This window comes from Pleurodeles waltl, chromosome 6 (genome assembly GCF_031143425.1).
Source record: "Pleurodeles waltl isolate 20211129_DDA chromosome 6, aPleWal1.hap1.20221129, whole genome shotgun sequence".
Taxonomy (NCBI): Eukaryota; Metazoa; Chordata; class Amphibia; order Caudata; family Salamandridae; genus Pleurodeles; species Pleurodeles waltl.
The window spans coordinates 1,697,727,107-1,697,754,689 of NC_090445.1; the positions used below are offsets into that span (position 1 = coordinate 1,697,727,107).

The 27,583-nt window shown below is 45.6% G+C and overlaps 1 protein-coding gene across 4 annotated transcripts in view; it reads left to right on the forward strand.

The window, feature by feature from the left end:
• Positions 1-659: 659 nt before the first annotated feature.
• The window catches only part of LOC138301369 (glycosyltransferase family 92 protein F13G3.3-like), a 205,465-nt gene continuing 178,541 nt past the window's right edge, over positions 660-27,583 (forward strand). Inside the window, exon 1 of one of the 4 annotated variants that reach the window (XM_069241782.1) lies at positions 660-887. The gene's annotated coding sequence lies outside the window, so the exon portion shown is untranslated. Of the gene's footprint in view, positions 1,237-27,583 lie in introns of all 4 variants that reach the window. The other 3 variants (XR_011205098.1, XR_011205097.1, XM_069241783.1) reach the window with 3 other exon arrangements.

Below are 27,583 nucleotides of genomic sequence, written 5' to 3' on the forward strand. Positions count from 1 at the left end.
AAAGAGTAGCGTCCATAAACGGTGTGGATCCAGGGTTCAAGTGAGCGGGGTCCCAAGCCCGGCAGTGATTTAAAACAGACATTGAAACGGGCCCCTTTCGAGCCCTTTGTTCGTGTCTTTAACGTCTTATGCAGAAACACTAATCGATTTCTGAAAAATTAGTGTTATAGATGTTTAAGTAATCCATGTCGTTCCAGTTTATATCTCACAAATTGTACTCAGTCTTGCCTTCCCTGTGAGTGTTTGCGTGTGTGTAGCATAAGGCTCTTGTGTACTGCATAGTTAAAATTGAGACCGATCCAGTTGTTTATAACGGGGCACAATGTTTCAGGTGCTGTCAGGGGAAAAGGGTGTTGAGGACATACGCTCATCCAATCCCTGTCCTCGCTGCAAAGCGCACGGGGCAGTGGTCACGTACACAATTTGAGGTTGTGATTCAATGCAAATATGAGACTAGGTTAGCACTTGACGATAATTTATTACAAATGCGTTTAAGCCACGCCCTTAATTATATAGGCCCCGCCGCTTTCAGGGCCCCCTGCGTTTTACTTCCCAATTGAAGCGCTGCATGGAGCTTTAGGTCACCAGTGTGGTGCCTCAGCCTTGAAAGAGACCTCATTTCTCAATAAGTTCAGTTACATCACGCCAGAAAGCCCGTGTGCCTCATTTCTCCGACCCAGGGCGCCTCCTTCCCCATCCCCTGGTGGCTCGGTTACCGTCCCCCGCGGGTTGGCACGCTGCCCTCACGCAGCGCCAGCCTGTTATACGCCGGCGAGACTCAGACTGGGCAGCAGTGGGAGCGCCGGGCTCCCGGGGGCTGCGCAGCCGAGGAGTGGCAGTCAGTGGGCCCCTACCAGAGAGAGGACAGGACCCCTGCCCAAGCCCGTGTGAGTACCAGCGACAGTGCATGCGCACAACCGCTACCAAGAAGGGCGTGACGTCTGCCGCCCTGCCAGCCTCTCGCTACCCTGGCACTGCCTCCTTCGCGACACCATCTCAGACTCCCCCCACCCCTCTGCTAGCGGGACCCCATCCACGGGCACCCTGCCTGCCCACCGCGGCGCCTGGGGATGCCCGCACTCTCCCCGTGTTTACGCCACTGCTCCCACTGACACAAATTTCGAGCTATCCCTTCTCGGCTAAGATCACACTGTCCTGTTTGTTTCAAGTGCTGACGGCAGATCACGCTGGAAAAATCGAAACCAAGAGGATTAAACACGAGAAAAACAGGACTTGGTGAGTTAGTCGCACCTCATGGGGCAACCAATGGACAGTGTTGGTTGAGTTACCGACGTCTATAGCGACACCGTTTTCTAAATATCCCCTATGCTCTAGCAGGCAGGAAAGGGATGACACAATAAAGCGGGTGATGGTTGCGTGCGTCTGTGCAGCGCCCCCGGCGGTTCTAGAACACAGGTGGAGTCAGGGGCCTGTGGCATCACATTTTGGCAGCCTGTCGGCGTCGCCTCGTTCCTCTATGTACTATAAATAACCAGCTGCCCCGCTGAGTAGGGGGGGAACGAGGCCGCCTCCTTTATCTGCATATGCACCCACGTTACTTGCACTACTTTGTGCTTTCAGACTGCTGCCGGGATATTAGTGACGCCCACGCTCATTTGTTCAAGTTTAATACGCGCTCTAAAGGCTTCTCTAGAGGTCGGCTGGCATGTAGGCTCTGACAGATCCGAGTGAGGCCTGTTGGGCGGAGACATTCGCTGGGCCAGTTCCACCTACCATGCAACTGTGTCTGCGTGACTTGTTTTAGTAGCATGAGGGCCTAGGGCCCCAACACTACACTATATACCTGTTCCTCAGTGCTTAATTTGTAAATAAAGAGGTGCTGGTGCCCAAAGCCATCCTCTTTAACACGTGCGGCTGCTGCAATTAAATGTGGGAACACGGACTACTGAGGCGGCGTAATGGTGAAGCCACCTCGGACCTCTTCAATCCACATAAAGCCACTCCCTGTCCCTTCAGCTCACTCCAGCAGCTTTGTTCTTTCTTCCTTTGTGACCCTTTTGCGTTTTTCCCTTTTTCCGTCTTTCCCATATATGTCTTTTGCTTGCAGCAAATGCTTGAGGCAGAAGAATAAGCCCCGGCCCTCAAAAATAAGTGCCGGTGCTCAGCACCGGAAACAACAAGCACAAATTAAGCACTGCTGTTCCTCTGCCCGCATACACCAAATGAAATGCATTCTTAGTCCCACAGCATTGACAGGACTGGGCTTCCCAGTGCCTGGTTAATTCCCTCCTCGCACCACCAGGGCCACATTGTAGAAGAGCAGAGCATGCTTCTCCAGCGTCGGCTCCCCCAGATACCCAACACAAGCAGCTGAGGCGTAAGCTGTATGCACGCCGCACTAGTCAGTCAATCTATCTCTGTATTAGGGGCAGAAATGGAAGTGGGTGGGATCAGAGGGACATGACTGCCTATATTTATTTGATTTGTTTGTGGAGAAGTGTGGCACAATGGTTAGAGCAGCAGACCCTGATGCAGAGATCTGGTCTGGGACCAGGGTTCAATTACCACTTTTGGTGGTTTTGGGCTGTATTCCCTTGGACCAGATAATTCTCAACTGGGTGCCTCATCTAATTAATGGGTCCCACTCTGTATCTGTGGGCAATAGCTTGCTTAATTTCCACAATGGCCCTCACAGCGCTTAGATGCTTGGCTTCACCCTAGGGCTGTCCAGGAGTGGGTGCCTCACAGGGAAAAGCCAGGAGGGGTTCCACAGCAGTATGTGTTCAGAACCTTGAGACCCTGATGGGTGAGTAGTGTGCTATACAAGTGCAAAGTTTACAGTTTTTGATTTATGAAAAACCGTTCCCCTCCTTTTTGTAATAAGACAACTGTCCCAAACTGTTAATTCCAATAGTTTAAATGCGCTTCACCTGAAGTGTCATTCAGCAAGTCTCCTGTGCTTTGAAACTGAAGCCGGACAAGACAGCTAAACTAGCCTTTCTGCCAGGGTGCTCGCTTGCCTGAAAGAAATGCATATGTGCGCTACGAGTTAGTCTGCAAATGTAAAGGGTAATGTGCAATTGTAAAGGATGCTTGGAGGCCGGTACTGGCTTTAATTGATCGATTGACTTGAAGTTCCGTGATGCCAAAAATGTATTATTTTTGAGTGATAGTGCAAAGAGATAACAACTGAGTGTGAAGTGCTTGCTTTTAATTGTAAATGTATTTATATAGTGTTTGCTACCCCTGGAGTAGTTGACGGACAGTAATGTAAAAAAAAATGCTTTACATGCAGTCTGGCTATTTCTAAAATCTACATTTTGGAAGCACCATTTTATCTTAAACCTTTTTGCACATTTTGTAGCAGTCCATCTTATACTGTCTTTAACGCAAGATTGAAATAATGCCTTACATGTTCACAGTGATTTCTATCACAGACTGTGACTTTGTAGTACTAAAAATACAAAAGTCACTTAATTCCGTGGCTTTCTGGTCACGCACAGACCTCTCCAGTGCATGAACTAATAGAGGTTTCATAATGTACTAAAGTGTATTTCTCACTGAGTAACAACTTTTATTTATTTTTCTTATAAGCGGCGTGTTATTTTATATGTATCTACCTGATGGCGAACGACCAAAAAAAGTACATAATATTGTTTTTTTTAATGCCACATTTTTGACCCCACCCCACTTTCACTGACCCCACTGCATGCAGCATCACAGCTCCAATACTTTTTTTTAATGTACTTCTACTGCTGATTAGTGGGCATTCCCATATTGTATGGAGCAGTGAACCTCTCCGGCGACACCCTCTCTTGGATAGGTTAGAGTCTCATCTCCTCAGTCTGTGCAGCATTCCGTCGAGAAGTTTACTCTGTGGAATAGTTTCAGCTGGACCAGGCAAAAACCTGCCCTAATCGCCACCTCGCATGGGTAACAGCAGGCCTCGCCCCAGGCCTCGTCCTCCAGTACTGCCAGGACTCTTTGCCAGCAATCCACAAGTGGGGCCAAGTCAAGGAGACTATGAGCCAAGAGAGTGGTATATCTCAAGGAAGTGGCATGCACATGCAGGGGGGGGCAGAAGTACCCTGTATTCTAGTAAGTATTCCTCTGGCAGATCATCCAACCGTGAACTGTTACTCTTAAGAATATGCTGCATCAGTAAGGTATCTGAGATACTGACTGCCCGTAATTTTTTGTATTCAGCCTGTAGTTCAAAACTTTCATCCCTCCAGACATCTCCTACTAACAAGATACCCAACACATCCCACTTCTTGTATCCTTCAATATTCCTGAGCCCTTTCAGTGCCTCCTCCTCCTCCCGCAGTAGAGTTGCCTGCGTAACCTTTCCCTTTCATCGCATGAGCTTCTCAGCCTTCTGCCAGATGTTAAGCATCAGTGGCGGGAACCCCCAGTGTTATCCGCCCCACATACAGGCATACTGGGTCCATTGCCCTCCTATCTGCCAGAAGACAGGGCTTAGTCTGATCGGGGCTGGTTTTTACTGTTGATTTCCCAGATATTTAAAAAAAACATTGCCTGCAGCAAGGTCAAGTCTTTGCAACTTTCTGTACCTTGCAAATCATTTACACAACATACCTTTACAACTACAAAACTGCCCCAACTGCAAAACATGGGCTACTTTATTTTAGCCCATTTTCAGAGCCAATCCAACCCTGCTTTTGATTGGACTGAATGTTATATAGTGAGCACCTCCAGCCACGTCACATGGTTTCATAACATTGTGAATGACATGTTTTACTACTACTTAAATGAATGGTGCTCATGTTTGTTTGCTGGAGTGCAGGCCAAGAGTCAATTTTTAGCAGCAGAGGCATAAGCCCACTATTAAGGCTGCTGAGTTCAATCTCAAAAACAGTAAACTTCTCAGAAACAAGCCACCTCAGCCCTGTGCCCCCAGGATCTGGAACAACAGCCCCTCTTACAACAGAGCACCACCTCCCCCTCTTACAATTCATGGAGAAACTTAAAGCTACCTCCGATAGGCTGACTTCTCACCCCTTCCACTAGGCCGACTTCCTACCCCTTCCACTGTCTCTACCTCCTCCCTCTACACCCATTGATCCTCAGGGGGAAGCCACTAACATGCCCAATGCAAAAGTGATGTCACCTGGTCTCCCATCTCACAGCATAGCATCACAGCAGTGGAAGACAAAGAAGGCATGTTAGCCTGTCATTTTTGGGCATGGATTCTTGGATTCGTTTAGCGAGGCCTGAAGCTAGGTGCTGCAAGAACATTATTAAGATCACTAGTTTTTATCCTTATTCAGAGGTTGGGCACATTATAATTAGATTGCACTTGGCTCTTTCATGTCCTGGGCACTGACACATGGTGAGTGTGAGCGGAAAACAAATAGTGACATCAGTGACCTAAGGATTCAGTGACAATGTGGCCGAGTTTAGAGAGTCGCCATTTTCTGTGTTCTTTATTAGCAGAGTCTAAATACCTGTTTATAGGGAATCAAAGAAGAAGGCTGAATTGATGTGAGCAAACCATTAACTTAATTTCAGAGGGTGAAGTTATTAGAGTAATTTTATTATTGATTTTGCGTGGCTGGTCCAAACGTGAAGGTCAATCCATATGATGTTACCTGGTTTAATCAATTTGTTAACAACCCTCTTTTAGACTTTAAATTCGCGGATACTAATCTTACAGATTTATTCTGTAGCTACTGTATTATGTTATTGAGGGTGAACTTTTATGAACCTTTCGGTTAATTTACTATTGTGATTTTTAAATTGTGACGGTTTTATTTAACTATATTCTAATGTTTTTCTTCTCGTATGTTACATGAGGAGGAATGAATGAGAGGAATTCATCTGAAAATTATTATTCTAAATATTTAATAGTTTCCTACATTTTACAGTGAATCAAATGTTGAGACAGAAACTGAAGATTTTAGCTAAGAAGGACATACCTCTGGAATATGCTATCATATTGAAGTGCTGGATGTAACATTTTAAATTGCAGTATACTTAATATAGTGATTTTGTTTTGGACTTTGCTGTCCAGTTTTGGGTGCGCGAGCTGCTGCAGGAACAAGAAAGAATAATATTTACCTGTTGGTTGCAAAAGTTGTTTTGAGTTCAGTTATGTTGCATTAAAAGTCCACTTGTCACATATTGTTTCCCATTTGCCAGTATATGCACTGTCACAAATAGGCCGAGATGTTGATTGATTGGCAGAAAGCTAGGAGCCCCAGGTCTGAGCCTGAAGGCTTGCAGATCTCTGGGGGCGTGGAGAGAGGCTGTAGGCACCACAACATGGAATATTTGAAGTAACAAGGACTGCTGATTATGAATCAAGGCATTATTCCAAAGTTCTAGGTGATTGCCATTTTGCTAATTTGTTGCAAATGGCCCATTAATGCACTCTACAGTAACAACTTATTCCCCCCTCTCCTCATTCCTCTGATTTGCGAGAGTCTCTCATAATTTGGCAAATTCTGAATTGTGAGACATGCCAAAGCTGCCAGGGCTTTAGGTTGACCGTACCCATCTCATTCACACATAGGCTTGACTGTCTCTCCGCATAATAGTCTGCAGCTCAGGGTGCAGTCATGGACTGGCTTGGGCTGATGTCAGGGGATATTGCAGTAACCATAAAAAGCTAAGGTGGTGTTAAACCTTTGCCTCCTCTTCCTCCTCTACCATTGAACTAATGCGTGCTTTCAGCAGTAGGTGGCACGGGACATTGTTGATTGGGGTCAGTACCCAGCAGGTTGTGGTCAGCCTGCCAAGTTAAGGTTGGACTCAGTAGGGTATATTCACTTCCGGATGTGTTTCACAGACTTCGGAAAACTTTCAGTACAGCTTGGAAGTGGGAGGGTACTCCAGCAGTCAAGAACGAAGAAAGGTGCAACGGCCAAAAGAAAGGCAATGAATTGCCCCACAGGCTCTTGAGCTTTTGGTTTGCTGCTTGTATATGAAACCCTTGTTGAAATGGAGATCAACAATGGTATAGTGGGAGGAGCTTGTGTGGAATATTTGCATTGTATGGTGTGAGTGAGCTGTAGGACTGTAATGTTAATTTGGTTCCACAAGTTCGAACAGTTGTCCATTATCCTACTTATCCTGCTCAACTGTGTTGCGTTTGCTTGTAAGGAGGCATCCCATTGCCAGCAACATTTGTTTGATCTTTTGTTGTGAATTTGAGGATGGTGGAGCATCCCTCCCCCCCAAGTCCAGGAGCCGCAGAAAGCATGGACTAGAGCAGAGATGTGCAAGTGTCTCTGGCTGTTGGAGAATGGTTGAGTGCTAATTAGCTGTGTATGCTTGTATGTGTGTGTGTGTATTCTCACACACTTATGTACCTCATTGTCACTATGGTTATGCCTCACTGATGTGTTTTTTCCTGTCATACAGTTCCTATTCTTGGTTTTCATCCTGGGCATCTGGAAAAAAACAGTGCCATCTGGTGGGCCCCATGGTATAGTGGGGTCATCTCTGGCACAATTGTACTCATTCTTGATACTGTCACCCAGTGCATAACTGTAGCTATTTTTTGACATATTGTCAGCATCCATGACCTAATAAGAGCCGGTACCACAATAATTTAGTGATCGCAGTTAGGTTGCCAAAGAAGTAGCGATTCTCAAGGTTTTAATGTCAAGAGTATCTGAATTTCATTAATGACACAGAGGCTGAAATTATGCATTTTCTTTTAATAATGCCGTTGCTGCAGCACTTTACAGTACTTTACATCATAGTGTAACAATCGAGAACAACACCATAGCAACAGATAAAAGGCCAGTGCATGGAACAATCATCCTCTTTATAATCTGCAACATCACAGGTAGCTGGGAGCTTCTATAGGTATATATCGAAATTGTCCTTCATACGAGGCTGCTCACAAACTTGAATCCATTACTGACTTTTGGAAAAAAAATGGTAGACTATGTCAAATGAATTTTTGGTGCGGAATAACACCAAAAATATCTTAACAATTATATTAGACATGTACCAATGAACTAAAATCATGTATATCTTTTTTCCCTCCCCCCCCTTTTTCTTTCCCCAAGCGTTTAAAGGGAGGAATAATGTCAACCTCCGTGTCCTTAATGAAATTTAGATTCTCTTGACATTAAAACTTTGAGAATCGCTATTTTATTACAGGACCGGAGGTCTCCATCATGCATGTTGGTAGTTCTCTAACACAGCATTCGACATGGGTTCAGTAGGTTTACAGTAGAGCTTTGCAAAGGTAGAAAGAAGCATTAGCCCAATCAGCTGCTTTCATAATATCCTCAAGTCTTGCACCTTTATAAAGGGCTTGACTGGCCATTGCACCTCTTCAGGAATGGGCTTGGAATATTTGTAAATCCACACTTGCCTCCTGCATAATACACTTCACTCATCTAGCAATGGTAGCAGTGGTAATCACATGAAATGGTTTGACAAATGAGATTAATAGTTGGGTGACACCATCGGATCTAAATTCAGGCATATGAGAATCATATTCCCTCATGCAATCAACAACACATAACTTTTTGCACGTAGTAAATCTTGGATAGAAAATTGTGTCGGACATAGGCCCTCATTTCAACTTTGCCACCCGCCAAGTTGAAACCACCGGGTGGCCGCCAATGAGGCCGCACTCCTGTGGGGTCTATTTTGAGATCCCCGCAGGGCCGGTGGGCGGAAACCTGGTTTCCGCCCACCGGCCCAGCGGGGATCTCGGCAGCAACACGGGAGCCGGCTCCAAATGGAGCTGGTGGTGTTGCGGCTGTGTGATGGGTGCAGTTACACCCATCGCACTTTTCACTGTCTGCTATGCAGACTGTGAAAAGCTCCATGGGGCCGTGGCATTGGCAATGCAGGGGCCCCCAGGGGCCCCGCGACTCTCCTTTCCGCCAGTCTTTTCATGGCGGTTCATACCACCATGAAAAGGCTGGCGGGAGGGGGACTCGTAATCTCCTGGGCAGCGCTGGGGATTACAACCGCCGGGACAAAAGTGGCAGGAAACCGCCGGTCCCGGCGGTGCGACCGCGGCGCTTCCGCCGTGGTCGTAATGCCCAAGTTTGTACCGCCAGCCTGTTGGTGGTACAAATTCCAAAACAGCCCTGGCGGTCTTTGACCGCCAGGGTTGTAATGAGGGCCATAGTCTTTGTTCTTCTAGTTATATCAAATGTGACCCCAAAAGGATCGTAAATTCTATTACTCACCTCTAATACCTTTAAATTGGAAACTTTGTGACAATAAATTAAACATAATAGACAGGCCAGTTTCATAGAAAGTTTTTTAGTTTCTAGATACCGATTAGTTGGCCAGTTTGAGACCAGGGAGAGTACCAAATTAACATCCCAAAGGGTTTGATATCTTGGTCTGAGGGTCTTCTTAGTCTAATGCTTTTTAGAATGTGGCAGACCAGAATTATTTTTCCCCACACTCTTACCATTAACCAAATTATGTCCTGCAGATATGGCAGATCTATAAAAGTTACTAGTTCTAAAACCTAGACCCCTGTCAAATTGAATCACTAGAAAGTTATCTATGTTGGATATGGGAGCCTCCATGGGATCTACGTTCCTTTCCATGCACCAACCAGCCCAGTTCTTCCTGATTCCATTATATCTGTAATGGGTTCCTTGTGCCCATGATTCCTGGAGGAGTTCCGTAGCTCTTCCCGAAAGACCTCACAGCTCATTAGGTCGCCTGACACTTTCCAGGCAAGAAGGTCCAAAGTCTTGTTCTGAACTAAAGGATGTTCTCCTCTGTCTAGGACTTTTAGTAGTCCCTCCTTTGCCGGAAGGTAAAATGGAATGTTGCAAGCGAGCTCCAGAATCATGGAACACCATGCTTGCGAGGTCCAGAAGGGAGTTATCAGAATAAGGGAGCTTTTCTGTAGTCTTACCTTCTGGAGGACCAATCATTGCGAAGGGAGGTAAGGCATAAGTCCTCACCCCCTTTCAAAATTGTAAGAATGCGTTCACTGCTAGAGCCCCTGGATCCGGCATCCAACTGTAGAAATTGTCTAGTTGAAATGTCAGTCTGCTCGCAAAGAGATCTAGCTCTAGCGTGCCCCAACATTGGGATATTTAGCTGAAACAAGACTTGTTTAGTTTCCAATCGCTGTAATCATTTAAAAATCTTGAATTCCATTCCACAGAAACATTTTCCTTTCCAGGAATGTATTCCGCTCTCAGGCTGATTTTGCACTCCAAGCAAAAAAGCCAAAGTTTCTTTGCTAATTGCCAGATCCATGGATCTGGTACCTCCTAACCGATTGATATAAGCTATGGCAGAGACATTGTCCATTTTCAAAAGGACTGCTCTGCCTTGTAACTGATTCTTGAAACTCATGAAAGCAGATAAACCTGCAGTCAGCTCTAAAGTCTTTATGTGACATAGACTCTCTAGGTTTGACCATAATCTACCAGTTTCTTGTGCACCCATGCATGCACCCCATTCAGTCATACAGGTGTCTGTTTCTAGCACAAAGTCTGGTAGACAGCCAAAAATTGCCCAGCAGTTCCAAGCATCTAAATTCTCCAGCCACCAATTCCGCTCCTCTTTCGCTGCCTGATCTAGACAAACATGGTCTCCATAGCAAAGGCCCGAATGGAGCACTTTTGTTTTTATCCGTTGTAAATCACTGTAATGCAAAGTATCAGGAAAAATTGCTTGTATCGAAGAGGACAGTAAACCCAAGAGTCTTGCCAATTTTCCAGAGATAGTGAATCTCTGCTGAGAACATATATTTTTTCCTTCCTGATCTTTTTTTCATTCTTTAGAGGAAGGAGAAGTAAGACTTTCGCTGTGTCTACAGTGAACCCTAGGAACTCTAAGGTATGAGAAGGAGTAAGGATCGATTTCTCTTTGTTTATTATAAAACCCAAATTCTCCAAAAGGGAAATTACAAACCTCAGGTCCTTTAGCATCTGTTGATAACTTTGTGACAATATAAGAATGTCGTCTAGGTATATGATCAATCTGACGCCTCTTTCCCTTAGATGAGAAGCTACTGGCCTCAGTGCCTTGGTGAAGCACCATGGTCCTGATGATAGTCCAAAGAGTAGCGCGCAAAATTGATAAAGGTGTTTTCTCCAAAAGAACTGGAGGTACAGTTGAGAGTGTAATGCCATATGGATTGTGAAGTATGCATCCTTCAGGTCTAGCTTTACTTCCCAGTCGCTTTTTAGTAATAGGCCTCTTAATAGGTGGATACCCTCCATTTTGAAATTGTGGTAAACTAAAAACTTGTTCAGTTCTTGAAGGTTTATGACCGGTCTACAACCTTTTTCCTTCTTTTCTACCAGAAAGAGAATACTTGTAAAAACCTCTCTTCCAAACCTACCTCTCAAATCGCACCTTTTAAGAGCATAGATCCTACTTCTTTCCCCACTATCACCTGTTGTTCCTTTTTGAGTACCATTTCCCTTGCAAATGTTAGTTGAGAGGGAGTTTCTAAAAATTATATACTGAAACCCTGAACAGTTTCCAAAACCCAGGTGTCTTGAGTAATAAGTTCCAGGTTCTTTGCAAAATATTTGAAACCTCCCCCCACTCTTTCCAGGGAAGAAGAAAGTAGGGGATTGATAACACTCACCTTGGAGTGTGGGATTTTGCTAGTGACCTCTGCATCCTCTGGAATCGTCTCCTTTGTAGGTAGAAGTTGGGCTGTGTGCCAGATTGATATCCTCTGTCGTACCCCCCTCTTGATCTTGAGAATTATATTGGGACTTTTGCTGGTATTGGTGGACAGAAAGTCCCCTTCTGCCAGCCCTGCCAAAAAGTGGATTAAATACTTTGCGCATATTAAGCTGTGCTGTGCCAAGAGCTGTGAAAGTAGACACATATTTCCCAATACCCTTCACCATATTACTGCCGAATAATTAGGATTGTCAGAGCTCTCTTTCTCCGCTAAATCGCTGAGATAGAGTTGATGTTAAGTAGAACTGCTTTACCCCTTTCGAAGTTCAGACTTGCATTAGCGTTTCCCAAGAGCACCATGGCCCATTGACTCCAGCCCTGGAGAAGTTCTAGATCTATGGGCAGACCATTCACATATGCCTCATCTGACATGTCGATTATTCTCATCAGAAGACCGACGATGTCCAGAAGACGGTCCTGGCATAGTTTAAGAGACCTCTCTAGGTCTTTCCTAGGGTCGTGACCCATCTTAAATAAAAAGGTAATTAACTCGGGATCAAGATCCAGAGTGAGGCATACCTTTTCTTCAATTACCGGGGGCGAACATTCCGCTCTGAGTAAGTTACGTGTCTCCTTTTCCAACGGGTTTCTAATCCACTTCCTGATAAATTCTCCTACATGCTCCATAGGCTACCACTCATTGCTTCTTGGGTGCCTGATATTTTTTGAGGAAAAATTGTCCTCTCCCTGAAGATGTTTAATAATATCATTATTAGGTGGGGATGGTGGATCATCCAAGAGATTGTTTGATTCTGAGTTTTCTTGGTCCAGGTCAAGCACATATTCATCATGTGAATTTCCCTCTGGCTCATGATCCCCAAATTCTGGATTTAAAACTTCTGTTTGGTTAGGCCTGCAAGGGCCACCCAATCTTTTTGTGCCGCTAAGGACACCCTTTTTTTGGTGCCGCAAAGGACACCACTCCTTTGTGAGGTGCCTGGACCTCCAATCAATCTGGATGTGGCTCTACCTTCCATTGCGGATGAGGTTGTAGCTTCCTCACTCAGATGTTTTCTTTTTCTCCCTTTCTTTCCACTTTTCAAATAGGAAATTTCGTGGTCAACATCAGGAATGGAACATGTCTTGTGCGCCTGCCTCTTATTGTTCATTACTTGAATTATTGTCTCGCAAATGCATGTGTGCATTTCGTGTTGTATGAGGTTTTTAATTATCTCCTCATTAATTCTGCCCCTTGAAAGGGCCTGATGATCCTCAGAATCATCTGACATCTTTTTGGAATATATTAGCAAGTATTATGTATTTCTAAGGACTAAGGGGGTCATTCTGACTTTGACGGGCGGCGGAGGCCGCCCGCCAAAGTCTCGCCGTCAGAATACCGCTATGCGGTCAAAAGACCGCCGCGGTAATTCTGAGTTTCCCCCTGGGCGGGCGGGCGACCGCCAGAAGGCCACCCGCCTGCCCAGCGGGAAACCCCCTTCCATGAGGATGCCGGCTCCGAATGGAGCCGGCGGAGTGGAAAGGGTGCGACGGGTGCAGTTGCACCCGTCGGGATTTTCAGTGTCTGCTATGCAGACACTGAAAATCTTGGTGGGGCCCTGTTAGGGGGCCCCACAACACCCGTTACCGCCAGCCAGGTTCTGGCGGTCAAAACCGCCAGAACCAGGCTGGCGGTAAGGGGGTCGGAATCCCCATGGCGGCGCTGCCTGCAGCGCCGCCATGGAGGATTCCTCAGGCCAGGGGAAAACCGGCGGGAAACCGCCAGTTTCCCTTTTCTGACCGCGGCTTTACCGCCGCGGTCAGAATTGGCCTGGATGCACCGCCAGCCTGTTGGCGGTGCATCCGCGGTCCTGGGCCGCCAGGGTCGGAATGACCTCCTAATTGTATTGATAAATGCTCTTAAGCTATTTAAAAAATTATTTATAATCAGGCCTTTAAGTTTTCAGATGTAAATAAATGATCACCCAAGTGAATGTACGTCTTCCTCACGATGCGAGATGCCAACGATCAACTGTCAAGCAACAGATGATTGCAGCTCATAACGTCACTAGAAATAGACAATGGGCTATCGCCCGTGAAAACTACGAGGGCATTAAGCCCAAACCAACATGGCTGCCAACGGTGAAGGAGACGCAGATACCTTAGCGATGATGAGAAGCTCTTATGCTTAAGCTCTTAGGGATAGGGAGAAGCGAGGGACACCCCAGCGGTGAGCCAGACAAGGGGCCCCACAGGGCGACCTGGGACGTTCCTATGCGAGCGGAGCCAAAACCAAGCAGCCTGATGAGCGCCGTGTGGGGCAGCACTCGCCCCCGCACCGCAGTGGAGCAGGGGGCCTTGGGAGGGGCAGAAATGTCCTGTAGGCGAATAGGGCGCTTTGGGGGAAAAGGAGGGCAGCCTCCGCAAAGCGCGTCGGAAGCACGGGGCCCCGTGAGGACACAAGGATGGCTCAAAACAGCCACAGAATTGTCCCTATGCAGAAAAAGGGAACCAGTACGACCAGCACCACTGCGAAGTGGAGACAAACGAAAGAGAAGGCTATCTAGTGAAGCCTCTTGTTTACAGGTAAATCAGATAATATAAAGTGGTACTTATCTCGTTGAGGAGCAGCATCCAAAAGAGATGATTGTTCCACGCATGGGCCTTTTATCTGTTGCTATGGTGTTGTTCTGGATTGTTACACTATGATGTAATGTACTGTAAAGTGCTGCAGGAGTGGCATTATTAAAAGAAAATGCATAATGGAGGCCCCCGGTCCTGTAATGAAATTTAATGATTTTGTTATGTGAAGAACTACTAAGCATGTTCATTTGTTACGTATTGTTTTCACTGTAGGTTATGGATAGATGGTCTATATTTTATGTGTTAACCCCAACAATTTCCCAACATTACCAGAAAACACACTTGAAAATTGTTTCTGAACCATGTCTTCAAGGCACCTAAAATTGATGAACTTCGGTCTCAATCCAAAGATGCAAATGTTATGTATTTCACTGTAGGATATGGATAGGTGGTCTATATTTTGTGTGTAAACCCCATCAATTTCCCAACATTACCTGAAAACACACTTGGAAATTGTTTCTTAACCATGTCTTCAAGGCACCTAAAATTGATGAACTTCTGTCTCAATCCAAAGATGCAAAATGGTTTTCAACCATAGATCGAACTTCGGCTTACCATCAAGTCCAATTACACACATCTAGTAAGGACCTCACAGCGTTTATAACTCCATTCGGTTGTTACAGGTTTGTTAGAATGTCATTTGGGCTAGCGTCGGCAGCAGCTGTTTTTCAACTGTTGATGTGTATACTATTCAAAGGGATTGGTAAAGTGATTTACTTCCAAGATGCCATATTGATTGTGGGCAGTAGTAGAGAGGAACATGATCGCAAACTCAGGTTGGTATTAGGAAAGTTATCTGAGGTGGTTTTAACTGCAGAACTAAAGAAGTGCAAATTTGCCATGAGTTTAGTGACCTATCTGGGACATGAAGTAAGTAGTGAGGACATCACACCTAAGAACGATATTATCAAAGCGATTCGTGATTCACCTGCACCTACATCGAAAGAGGAAGTAAGATTCTTTTTAGGACTTATAGAATTTTTCACTAAATTTGTACAAAACTTTGCCATGAAAACACACAAATTAAGAGACAATTATTAAAGGTAAGGCAAGAGTTCAATTGGGATGAGCAATTACAAGAGGATTTTGAAAATATTAAATCAGATATTTGCAGAGCCAGTCCCTTACAAGGATTTGAGATGGGGGCATTTGGCATTGTTACAACAGATGCCAGTCGGAAAGGTCTAGGAGCAGTACTCACCCAAATAGCTGAAAAGGGTAGTGAAAGCACAGTGGCCTATGCCTCTCGTTCACTATCACCTGCAGAAGAGAAATTCTATGTGATTGAAAGAGAGATGTTAGCTGCTGTGTGGGCGGTAGCAAAATTCAGGCAGTATGTGTAGGGAACGAGATTTATTCCAAGAACAGATCACAAACCACTGGTGAAAACTTCATGTGGGATTCAAAAAGCAACACCACACATAGTGAGAATCACATTAAAGCTGGATTAAGTGTATGATGTGGAATATGTACCAGGAAAGATGAATAAAGTAGCAGATTAATTAAGTCGATCCCCATTACCCAACGAACAGACTGGGACTGAGTGGGATGATTATAATGCAGCCATGTGTATGATGAACAAAGTGCCATATTGAAAGAAGAATGGGATTGGGAACACAAAAAGAATCAGAATATGGAGTTAATGAAACAACTCATCGTCAAAGGGTGGGCAGCGAAAGACAAACTACAACATGAGTGCAGGAAGTATTGGGAAATTAAAGACAAACTATCTGTAAGTGATGCAGGGTATATCTTCAGAGGAACAAAATTGGTACCTCCAGATGTGTTAAGATTAAGGGTTTTAAAATTGAACCATGAGGGGTATCTGGGCAAGGTGAAATTGAAGAAAAGGGTGACATCATTTTTGGTGACCAGGTATAGATGTAGCAATTGAGAGAATTGATTTACTTGTTCTAATGTTGATAAATCACACTCTGTGTTTAGACCTTCCATGGGTGTACGTATACTTCCAGAACGGCTGTGGGAAGAAGTGAGTATATACCAGTTAGGACCAGTTTTGAATGATACAGGGATATCTAAACACATAATAGTTGCTATAGACAATTACGCTAAGTGGCCGGAGATTATGGTTACAGAGAAGATTGAGGCAAAAGAAGTAGCTATCTTCTTAGAGAGTTTGTTTTTAAGGTAAGGTATTCCAAAATATGTGTTGAGTGACAATGGACCACAGTTTATGTCAGAGAAATTTGATAAGTTCATAAGGAGTAATGGAGTAATCGCTAAATAAAACACAGTTTACTATCCAGCGGGAAATAGTATTGTAGAACGGTTTAACAGAGTGATCATGGATAGTATACAAGCTGCCATTGCCGCAGAGGAGGAGTGGGAGAAAGAACTTAATAACACTATTGGGGCATACAGGATAACCCCAACTGGAATTGGGTATTGTCTTTTTAGCACTTTAAGGGGTAGAGAACCGTTCACGAAAACAATGTAAATTGGCAGGATAACATTTTTTGTAGCAGGTGGTCACCCTCTGTAGTTAAGAACAACATGAGGAAAATGCAAGAAGCGTATAAAGTGCAGTATTATAAAAAAACATAGTGTAAAAGAGGTGTGGTTAGTTGCAGGTGACTGGGTTAAAGTGAAACTTGGTCACAGGACAAGGAAGGGTGGTAGCAAATTTTCAGTACCACTGTGTGTATGTGAGATGTACAATAAATCGGCTTTGTTAAGTGATAAAACAATTTGGCATTTAATGGGATGTTTAAATGTAACAAATGAATGGTTCAAGAATTCCACAATAAGGAGAACATATATACTAATAACATGGATTGGTTGTGGGATGACATCACAAACAAAACTACACAGCTTAGGTGCACTCCTGGGATTAGGGGTGTGGTTCCTGGCACTCAAAGTGATACCTATGATGTTCTACAATCTACAAATGTCCCAAGTTCTCATTCACCTTCTAAGGGAAGCTAGGTTGCCAAATAAATTTAATGATTTTGTTATGTGAAGAACCATTAAGCATGTTAATTTGTTATGTATTGTTTTCACTGAAGGTTATGGATAAGTGGTCCATGTGTTATATTTCCTGTTAAGAATGTCCTGTGTAAATATGTTAAAACAATATGTTGAATATTATTAGAGGAGGGAGATGTGGTGTTTAGGATACTGAGGCCATAGTAACCGGACACAGGTTTTGAGAATGGGGGAAACGGAGTAAAGTTGGAGTGGAGTTGTAGATTAAACGGTTGTAGGTTTGCTCTCCTAAATAAATACATGAATTGAACATACCTGACTCAGGAAGAATTCTTACAATCGCCTCCTTGGAAATTGCCAACCACACTTAGTATAATCTCGTAGAAGTAGTAGTAGTAAATCTTTATTGGATTATTAAAATAACCATAACAGAATAAAACATACCAATAAGTGTTAAAAAGAGCACAGGAGAAATACATAGCTTCATAGGGGATCATTTGAGTTTGGCAGTCGGAAACATCCCATGTGGCCCCCTGTACTTGTTCTCCACCAGCTTTTTCATGGCTGATCACAACCAAAACCGCCGTCATCCCGTCAGGATCAGAGATCTTGGCGGAGATGGCAGTCCCCTGGCGGTCAAACTGCCAAGGTCGTAATGTGGGGGTCAGACTGTCACAACCGCAACAGTCCGACTGCCACCACAAGACTCTTAATCAGGCCCATAATAAAAGTACAGATTTCTTAATTCATTGTTAAAAACCATTAAGAAATCATTGGGTTCAAAGATACACACTTTGCTAAAATCATGATATTAAAAAAATGTGCTGTTTTCCGTCAGTACATTGTGCTTTTAAAAAAAGCTCCTACCTCATAACTTACAGCAGGCTCAGAAAGCATCCGAAAATAGAAAATCCCAGTCTGTATTGGCAGTAACCACGGGTTCTAAGAATGGGCAACACACTTCTGCGTTGAAATGGATCGTAATATGTGCAAAACGGGGTTAAGTGCTCTAGTGTCTGAGGGGAGATAGTATCACATGGGCAGGTCCATATATGTGTTCTAATTGAGCCTCCTTGGAATTTAGTTAGCAGGGACCTTTGCCATGGAGTCCTCACAAATGAAAGATAGAGCTCAAACCCTTCGCTAGTTTTGATGACCAGATACTCTCTCGGTGTTGGTTTTCTCAGGGCCTCTCTTTTTCTTGCATCTGAAGAATTGTTTAATAAATGACTCGAACTTCTCATGCTGACCCTTACTTAACACTTAGAGGAAAGCATACAACCCAGGTCTGCCCAGCGATTCAGCAGATCTTCTTACATAATTGAGCCACGGAATGTTGTGGCCATGCTCACATTTTAGGCATTCCATGATCACGTCATGATTAAAAGCAATATGCTGATTGCTCCAAACTGCCATCCATAAGAGGAGTGGAGGAAGTTTAATTATGTCTTCAGCATATGCTAGATTCAATTCTTTGTGGACATAAAAATTAGGGCTACCTTGGCCCAATCCTATTAGATTTCTGCAGAATTGATTCTCCTCTTGCTGTGGTTTTGTGAGAGAGCCCAGTATGGCTGCTCCATAGGTCAAAACAGGAAGGCACTTCAATATATATACTTCTAACAGCGGCAGTATAGGTTTGCTTCCAACACTAGTGGCACACCCAAACAGTGCACCACAGGACTTACTAAAGCATATAGAACGGTTAAAAAGGCAAGATGTCCAGCAGCTCTGTGGGTCAAATGTGATGCCCAAATAGGGAAAGTCACCCTCCTAATTATTTTACCCTTGATGGAAGTTGGCCTAGATTTGCAAGTCTGCTTCCTACACGCCAGTTAGTGTGTTTTAGCAATGTTAGTATCTAAATCTGTGGTGTCCATGAACCTGCAAAGGCATCTGTGAAACCACTTAGGCCATTGGGAATACTGGAAAACAGGACTGCATCATCGGTGAAAAGAAGAGCTGGGGGTAAAATTAGACGTCACTTTAGGCATATCCTTCATATTAGAAACGAAAATGAATAAAGGCCATGTCTGACAGAAGCGTTGACCCCCATATGCAGGGTTTGCAAAAAATCAACCAGAGGAGACGGCATAACGATGCGGGATAAAATGTCCCACCACTTGGACATGTTAACCCGGTCAAATGCACTGCTTAGGTCCAAGAGTATCTCTTTCTTTGCTGTAACATACTTCCCTATGAGAAGGTTGAGGTTTAAACATTGTTCTACAGTCACCGAACTTTCCCCAAAACAATATTGCACTGGACAAATAACAACATTGTGCTGTGCCCAAGCATCTGTTCGGTTCAAAATGATATGCCTCACAATCTTGACCACAGAGTATGACAGCAATATCTGCCTGTAACAAGATTCTTATGTGTTGCCCTTGAATACCGGAACAATAGTTGCACTTTTCCATTAATCTGGGATTGTTACGGATGCAGCAGCATTTAAACCATTCGTAATGAAAGGGACCCATAGCTGGATATTGGCTTTGTACAGGTCATGGACACCCCAGCTGACCCAGGAGCTTTGTTGGATTCGCTAACCCTAATAGCTGTAATAACTTCAACATTCATAAAGTAGATTTCCAGAGGAAACTGTGAAATCACCTCTGCGGACTCTGCAATGGAACCAGGCTCCGATGACTAAATCTACTTAAAATGGGCCACCCATCTTTCTGGGTTCAAATGAGAGCTAGGCCATCTCCTGAATGATAAAGAACCTGTTTGCCACTGGAAATCTCCCAAAACTCCTTTGTGTCTCTAGCTCTACATGTAGAAGCTAGACGTTCCATCTATCCTCCTTTAATTCAAATGTCAAATGTCATTTTTTCATTGTCTTTTTGTATTCTAGCCTTGCATCCATAATGCTTTGCTGGTTCCTAGGCCTAGCATTAAGAACTTCTTGGAGCCTACAATTAGTGAATGTACACTCGTTATCAAACCAACCCAATTTACTTGTCCCCCTCGATCCAGAGAGATCTAGCATAATTGCTGTAGTAGATGGTTTTAGGGTTAGAAAAGCCTCTAAGAGCTCAATGGCCAGAAAATTGATTGTCAAAAAGGGAGTCAACTAATTTAACCAAATTCAACACTATAGGTTGATGAGTCACAGTAGGGATGTGGATTGCCCTTCACTTTAAACTAAGAGCCTTATCCTCCTGGGAGAAGCAAATTATCCCAGGGTTAGCAGGGGAGGGAAAATGTGCTAGTGTTATGATCACTCTAACAGTTTTCAAAAACCCCCAGACTCCCCAGCCCATACTCGAATGAGCTATGCCTTCTGTGTTCCTGGAGATAAAAACATAATCGTAGAACCTTAGTACCAGCCAATGAAAGTAGAGGGCTGGTTGAGGGAATCACCCACTAATTCCACTACACTGGAAAGACTGATATTACACAGGGCCTTTTACAGCCTCCAACCCCTCTGATCAGTCAATTTACTACAAGCAGGCATATCATGCAGCAAAAAAGAGTCCGACACAGTGGAATTAGAACCCAATTTGGCATTGAAGTCTGCCAAGTATTATGTTAAAATAGTTAAAAGATTCTTGACGATCTGGCATTCACATCTACACACTGGTGGCAGTCTTGGGCCTAATCCACAGCTCCAGTGGCACAGTAGTCATCATTCTTGGCATACTGATAGTCATCCTTGACACAATGCTGGTGGTGTTGACATTATGGTGTCTTTCCCCAAATAAATGGTTCCCCTAGCGTAATGGTGGTCATATGTAGCATATCGGGTGCATCCTTAGCATGATGCTGTGCAGTCTGGCACAGAAGGGGCTGTGGAATAATAGTGACCATCCTTGGCATGTTGTAGGCCTTCTAATGCATTATGGCAGTCTTCTCTGGTATGTGATTGCATACGAGTACCTGATAAAAATGGCAAACTGATGTATTAGGACCATGTGTATTAACTTGAAATGCTAGCTGCTATTTCTAGGCAAAACGTGAATGCTTTTCAGAAAATGTCAGAGCTAAAAATGAGAATGTTTAGAAGCTTAATACACTGATGTTTGAAAACAAAATCACAGCATTTCCAAAATATAAATAACACTGATAGTTGGAATGATGATAATGCTACAGTTAGGGAGGCATATTGCTGATGTAATTTCCTTGGTGTCCAGTGCTGTTAGTTGATTATGTAAGGACAGGCAAACCATATTGACAAAGACGTTTACGGTATTACGTCTGGTTACTGTCACTCATAATTGATGACTGGTGATAAACCTGCTTTGGTGGGGGCGCAAATGTAATCGCACCTGAGGCTGTCAGTGAACACTGCTAACATTTTTTTAGCTCTATGTGGTTTTCTATGAACTTAACTAGCCCTGTTTACAGGAAACGTTGGAGACCCTCTGATATGTTGACCCTGTGGGGGATGGTTGTGTGATGAGAGGGTAGTGCTGTATTAGGGGAACATCACTTTGCTAGCTGTATAGCTGTGATGCCATGGTGCGTGGCAAAATGTTGGTAATGGACTTCCTAAGGTGTTCATTAGTGTGTGCGATGAGTGTGTTGATTTGTTGAAAAGCAACGCTTTTGATGTAGCATATCATTTGATGCAACCGTGTGTATTTGAAGTTTACAGAAAGTCCAACTAACCTTTTTTGTAGTTTCTCTGAGGCATTGTTGTGTAAGGAGTGGTGAATGTAAGAGGGGTTGCATCACTTTGCCAGCTATGAGACTTTTGAGCTGTAGTGTGCAAATGATGCGTTGCTGTTTTCGTATTAACATCTGTTAGCTTTGGGAGGGAAAGACGTGTGAGGATTGGCTGTTTGATGGAGCAGCACTGCTTTTCCAACTATGTAGCTGTGCTGAATTCTTGCATTCATGGGTGGCAAGGCATCTTGGCTGTGGGAGTGAAGGATACAGGAAGAGTGTAATGTTATCTGTTTGATTTAGGAGGAGTGTAATGTTGTTTGTGGTTGCCATGTATCACGTGATTAAAAAAAATCCCCAGGTACTGATTCCATTTCAGGAGTCAGGGTGGCATTTTTTTCTCAAAGGGCATTGGCTGACAAAAATATTTTGTTCTACTAATAAAGCTTTCAGTTGCACAACTGTGTGGTCCAACACAGCTGCCAGGATTTCTAGGTCCATGCATGACTAGTTAGGCCAGTCTTTTTTTCCTTAGAATTGTGGGACTTCTAGTCATATTTAATAGGACTTGGTGTAATTCAAATTAGGCCTCCTTGCCTGGTGATGGGGTTAACTCAGTTGACACACCCATACATGTCTGTTGGCTGGACCGACCCTATCTACTCTGGTCAGACCACTAGGGGGTTTGAGAGGGCACAAGCTGCTTGGCCTTCTCTTTGCTCGAAGGCCTCCACAGAAAGCAAATCCTCATGTTGAGCAAGAAGGGTGAAAACTCTTTACTTGAAACAACAACTGAGGCTGGCCCAGCAGTCCATCCCTAAATGGACCAAGTATGCCCAATCGATCAGAGTACTATTCTGGCTAGACCTTCTCTGAGCACAGAGTTGTCAACTTCACAACCCTGCCTGCTCTCCAGGAAGGCAGACTCCGAGAAAAGGCCCAGCTAACAGGGCTGAAAGGCAGCTGTAGGCTTGGGCCCCTTGTGGTCTGGGATAGGCTGGCCCAGGCCCTTTGCAGCATCCAAGGAGAATGACAGTCAACAAGTGGGACCCTAGTACCTTGTTCATACTAAACTGGAGGAAGGCTACCTGCCGTTCTTGTAATCCGTGCACACATAGTGACAGAAGGGGATATTCGAGATAATGTAGCTGACCTGCTGGAGCCCTGCCTAGGCTTGAAGAGTCAAATGAGCCATCATTGGGTCTTCCAAGTACAGCCCGGCCAGCTGGGCATGCAATTTATTCCAATGGCATGTGCAACAAGATGGCTGTGCTTAGAGTGACCAGATGGCAAGACTTGAAGGACAGTTTCTGATGGATACAACTATCTGTGGGTTCCTCACCTTATGAATTCTCCCATGAGCCAGCAGGTGACAGAAAATCTTCTTCCCAGCTCTCCACGTCAACGAACACATCACAATTGCACGGCTCCACGCAACTCCGTCTGACACCACCATGCCAATAAGAGATCCTCGCCGGCATGCTGTTGTCAGTTCCCTTTTTTCCGTGCCTTCGATGCTAATGGTTTTCTCCTAGCTCTTGCTACTGTTGGAGGTGTTCCCTCTTGTTACTAGTTTCAATCCGGTTCTAGTTACAATGTCACCTCCTAGGAAGTCCGGATTTAAGCCATGTCGAGAGTGTGGGGGTCGCTTGTCGGTTACGATTGCCTCTGGTGTCTGAGCTCTGAGCATGACGTTGAGGAGTGTGTTTCCTGCCAGAGCATGAATCCTAAGGCTCTGAAAGAGAGAGAGACCAAACTCTTTCTGCCCAAGGCGAAGAAGGGGCATAAGACTCATCACAGATCCTCTTCCCATACTTCGTAAAAAAGACACAAGAAACTACGTCGTCATGACTCTCGGCGTCGTTCGGCTCGGAGCCGGACAAGATTAAGGTCTCCATCTAGACGGCACCGTGCAACGTGGGAGGTGAGTCCGACGGTGACTCCACAACCTCAGAGCCCTCAGGCTTCTCCGGCGCCGTCAGTCTTCAAGGTACTGGCACCCCCGGAGGGTCCCCAATTTTCACTTGCTGCTCATGATTCCGATGTTCAGCAAGCACAGGTGCAACATGGGGACCAGCGGTATCCTGTCTTCCCAGGTCCGGGAGGAGTCCGGCGGCATTTTTAAATGCCATGTTCTCGATGTTTAATACTATGGCCCCTGCTGGTGCACGGGCTGGTCCCACAGGTCTGTTAGCATTTTCATTGGGCTCCCTGACTCCTTACAAGGTGGCGCCGTCTATGCCCTTCTATCTGGCTGAGGGTGCCGGTTCGGCACCGATGACGTCGCCTAGAAGTCCTGTGGTTCCGATGACGTCTCCTTCCAGACCTGTGGCACTGATCTCATCGGCCCATCAGTCGACTCCGATGGTGGAGCTTTAAGTGTTCTCAGCGCCGTTGGGATCCACTCCGGCGCCGGATCCGAATGATGGATTCGATCGAAGTCACCTTCCTCTCCTGTTCCGCGTCTTCAAGTTTTGAAGCCAGTGTCATCGACGTCGGCCAATTCTATGTCGACACCAAGGTTAGAGGCCAGGCTGAGGTCGCGTCGAAAGGCATTGAGACTTTCAGAAGAGGAAGAGTACCAACGGCAGTTGTTGGAAGAGGGGGAGATTGTGGAGCCCTTGGGAGAATATCAAGAGCTAGATTCAGCCAGTGGGCTTGACACTTCCCCGGAATGGGACCTTTCGTCACCGGGGGAGTTCACGGAGGAGGCGGCCTCCTTCCACATGGTGATTAGGAAGGCGGCGAACTTTTTAGATCTTCCGTTGCCTGCTGCAGAAGTTAAGACAAACATTTTGACCGAGGTCCTACACCCTTCTTCAACTTCTGCGGATCCTTTGCTTCTGTTCAACGATGCCCTTACGGAGCCCATATTAGAGCTCTGGAGGAAGCCTGTGTCGTCAGCTGCTGTTAATTGGTCTGTGGCAAAAAGGTACAGAGTGGCGCCTGGAGATCCAGGGTTCTTATCAAAACATCCTATCCCGGAGAGTCTGGTTGTTCAGGCCTCTTGCTCCACTCGGTCTGCTCCAGGCTCCTTCCCTGTGATTCCCTCGGATAGGGAATCCAAAAGGATGTGGCAATCGGGAAAGAAAATGTTCTCTTCTTGCAGCATGGCTCTCAAGGCTGCGAATGCTACCTGTGTTCTTGGTAGATACGTCCACGCCCTGATGGACTCGGCTAGGGCTATGGTTCCTGACCTGCCGCAGGATGTACAGGGTCAATTTGCTGAACTACTATCTGATGCTCAGGCTGCAGCAAGACAGACAGTCTGGTCTGGATTCCATGGACTCGGTGGCCAGGGCAATAGGTACCTCTATTGCTACCAGGAGGCACGCTTGGGTGAGGTCCTCTGGATTTTCTTCTGATGTGCAGACTACTTTATTGGATTTGCCTTTTGATGGAGAGAAACTGTTTGGTGATCAAGCGAACTCTGCTCTGGAGCGCTTTAAAGATAGTTGGGCCACAGCGAAGTCTTTGGGTCTGCAAGCCTCCTCTGCTACCCCTTTCAGGTCCTTTTGGCGGTTCAGGGCGTTTGGGCCTGGAGCTGTCTACCGTTGGAGACCACAGTCCACAGTCCATCAGCCTGCCAGCCTCCCATATAGATCCTTTAGAGGGCGGGGAGGGTTCAGACAAGAGGGGCCACCTGGCAACACCCTGCATCATCCTCTTCCTCTGAAGGGCAACAACAAGGGAAGCAGCCCTAGTTTTCTCCCCATTTTCGATCACACTTCTCCTGTAGGGGGAAGATTACATCTTTTTCTCCACGAGTGGGAGTTTTTTAAAATTATTTTTTTATTCAATTTTTCCACACACAAAAAATCATACATTAGTACAAACAAGTCCCTCGACGTGAAAATCAGTGAAAAAAGTATCAGACCATACAGCTTCAACGTTATCCCAGATCGCAAGGAGCTCTCTGTTAAAGTCTCTCCCTATATGCAACAATATCAAGGGATCCATCTCCAAACATCCTCTACAGACGGCGAAGCGAAGCAATCCGCAACGCCAATGCAGGAGGAAACCTTGCCCGCCAGAGGTCATACCATAGCATAGTCGAGGGGAAAGTGCTACAGGAAAAACAAACCACTAAAAAAAGGCAGGTGGAGCACACAACCATATTGTGCAGGCTTATCTTAACAACACAATAGCATACCTAGTCCGGGGGGGATGAACCTCGCGTACGGGCACCACCAATCACGCCACACACTCATTCCGGGCCGCCAGATATTCATTCCGAGGGGCCCAGATATCCTTGGGACGGGATCCCTCAGCCACAAGTCGATAAGCCCTGTCCAGTAACGTTCCAGTCATTAGCACATATCTACCATTAGGATCAATAATAATTTCGCGCGTGCGCCACTGCAATCCTTTATTAATAATAATTGCTACCCCACGCGCATAGCTAGAATACGTAGAGCAATGAGCCTCCCCAACCCCACCAGCCTTCAGTCTGCCCACCGCAGCCGCCATCAGATGCGTCTCCTGTAACATACAGATGTCTATTCCATGTCGCTTAACATATGCAGCCACCAACCGAGCCTTCCGCCTATCGTTGAGCCCACACACATTCCACGTCAAACATCTAACAACGGACGTATCATCACCCCTCATCCCAAACTACAGACATCCAACTCTGCACGAAAACACACCTCTCTACCTGCCTGGAACTTAACGAAAAGATAACCTGAAACACTCCAAAATTGGCCCAAGCCCCCCACCACCCACACAGGCCCCCCAATCAGACCCTCACAATAACCCCCCCCTCCCAATCCCAAAGCTCACCCCCTATACTTAAAGCAAAAAGTAACAGGACTCATCCTAGGGGCAGAAGCCTGCCTAACAGCTCTCCACCCAGAACATTCTAGGGAAGAGGGGCCCTTGGGCCAAGCAGCAAACTACACATCAGGGGCCCGAACACGGAGCAGACCCGCGCGCACCCATAGCCCCAAACAGTACAGTATACCATACAAAGCCGGTTAGTCATTGTCGCTAAGGGTGGCATCCCCGGCACCTGCCCCCCCAGATCCCGCAGCCCCCGATTGTCTTGGTAATCGTTTAGCAAACTTAGCCGCCTGCTTTGTATCCGTGAAATACAGCACCTTTCCCTCGTGTCGCACCCTCAGTCTGGCCGGATATAATAGGGCAAACCCAACTCCAGCCTGGCTCAGCAGACGTTTCGACGGCAGAAAGGCCCGCCTCTGGGCCTGCACACCAGGGGTGTAATCAGGAAAAAAGTTTATTTCGGAATTCTTATATACTAGAGGCCTTCTCTCCCTTGCCAAACGGAGGACAGCATCCCGATCTCTATACTTCAATAGACGCGCAATAATTGGACGCAGAGGTGTTCCCGGCGGGGGCCGAGGCCCCAAGGACCGATGCGCCCTCTCAATCACCAGCATTCGTGAGAGCTCGCCAGCAAACAGCTCCTGCAACATACTCTCCACAAAGTCTTCCATACGACCCATATCGGTTGCCTCCGGCAGCCCCACGATGCGTATGTTATTACGTCGGGACCGTGCCTCCAAGTCCTCATTTTTATTCCGTATCACCTCTAGGAGACGATTCATTTGCGCAATCTGTTCTCTGTCACCCCTGCGCGCATCTTCCATTTCTGACGTGCGTGACTCCAGAACCTCAAACCTGGCGTCATGGTCATCAACCCGGGCTGTAAGGCGGTCAAGCCGCTCCGTCACATGGTCCAGCTTAGCATCAATGCCTGCCAAGCTGGTCTTAAGCTCCAAGAACATGGACCGCACAGTCATCTCTGAATTCTCTTCTTCAATCTCGGCATCTCCAGGCTGGGAGGCGGGGG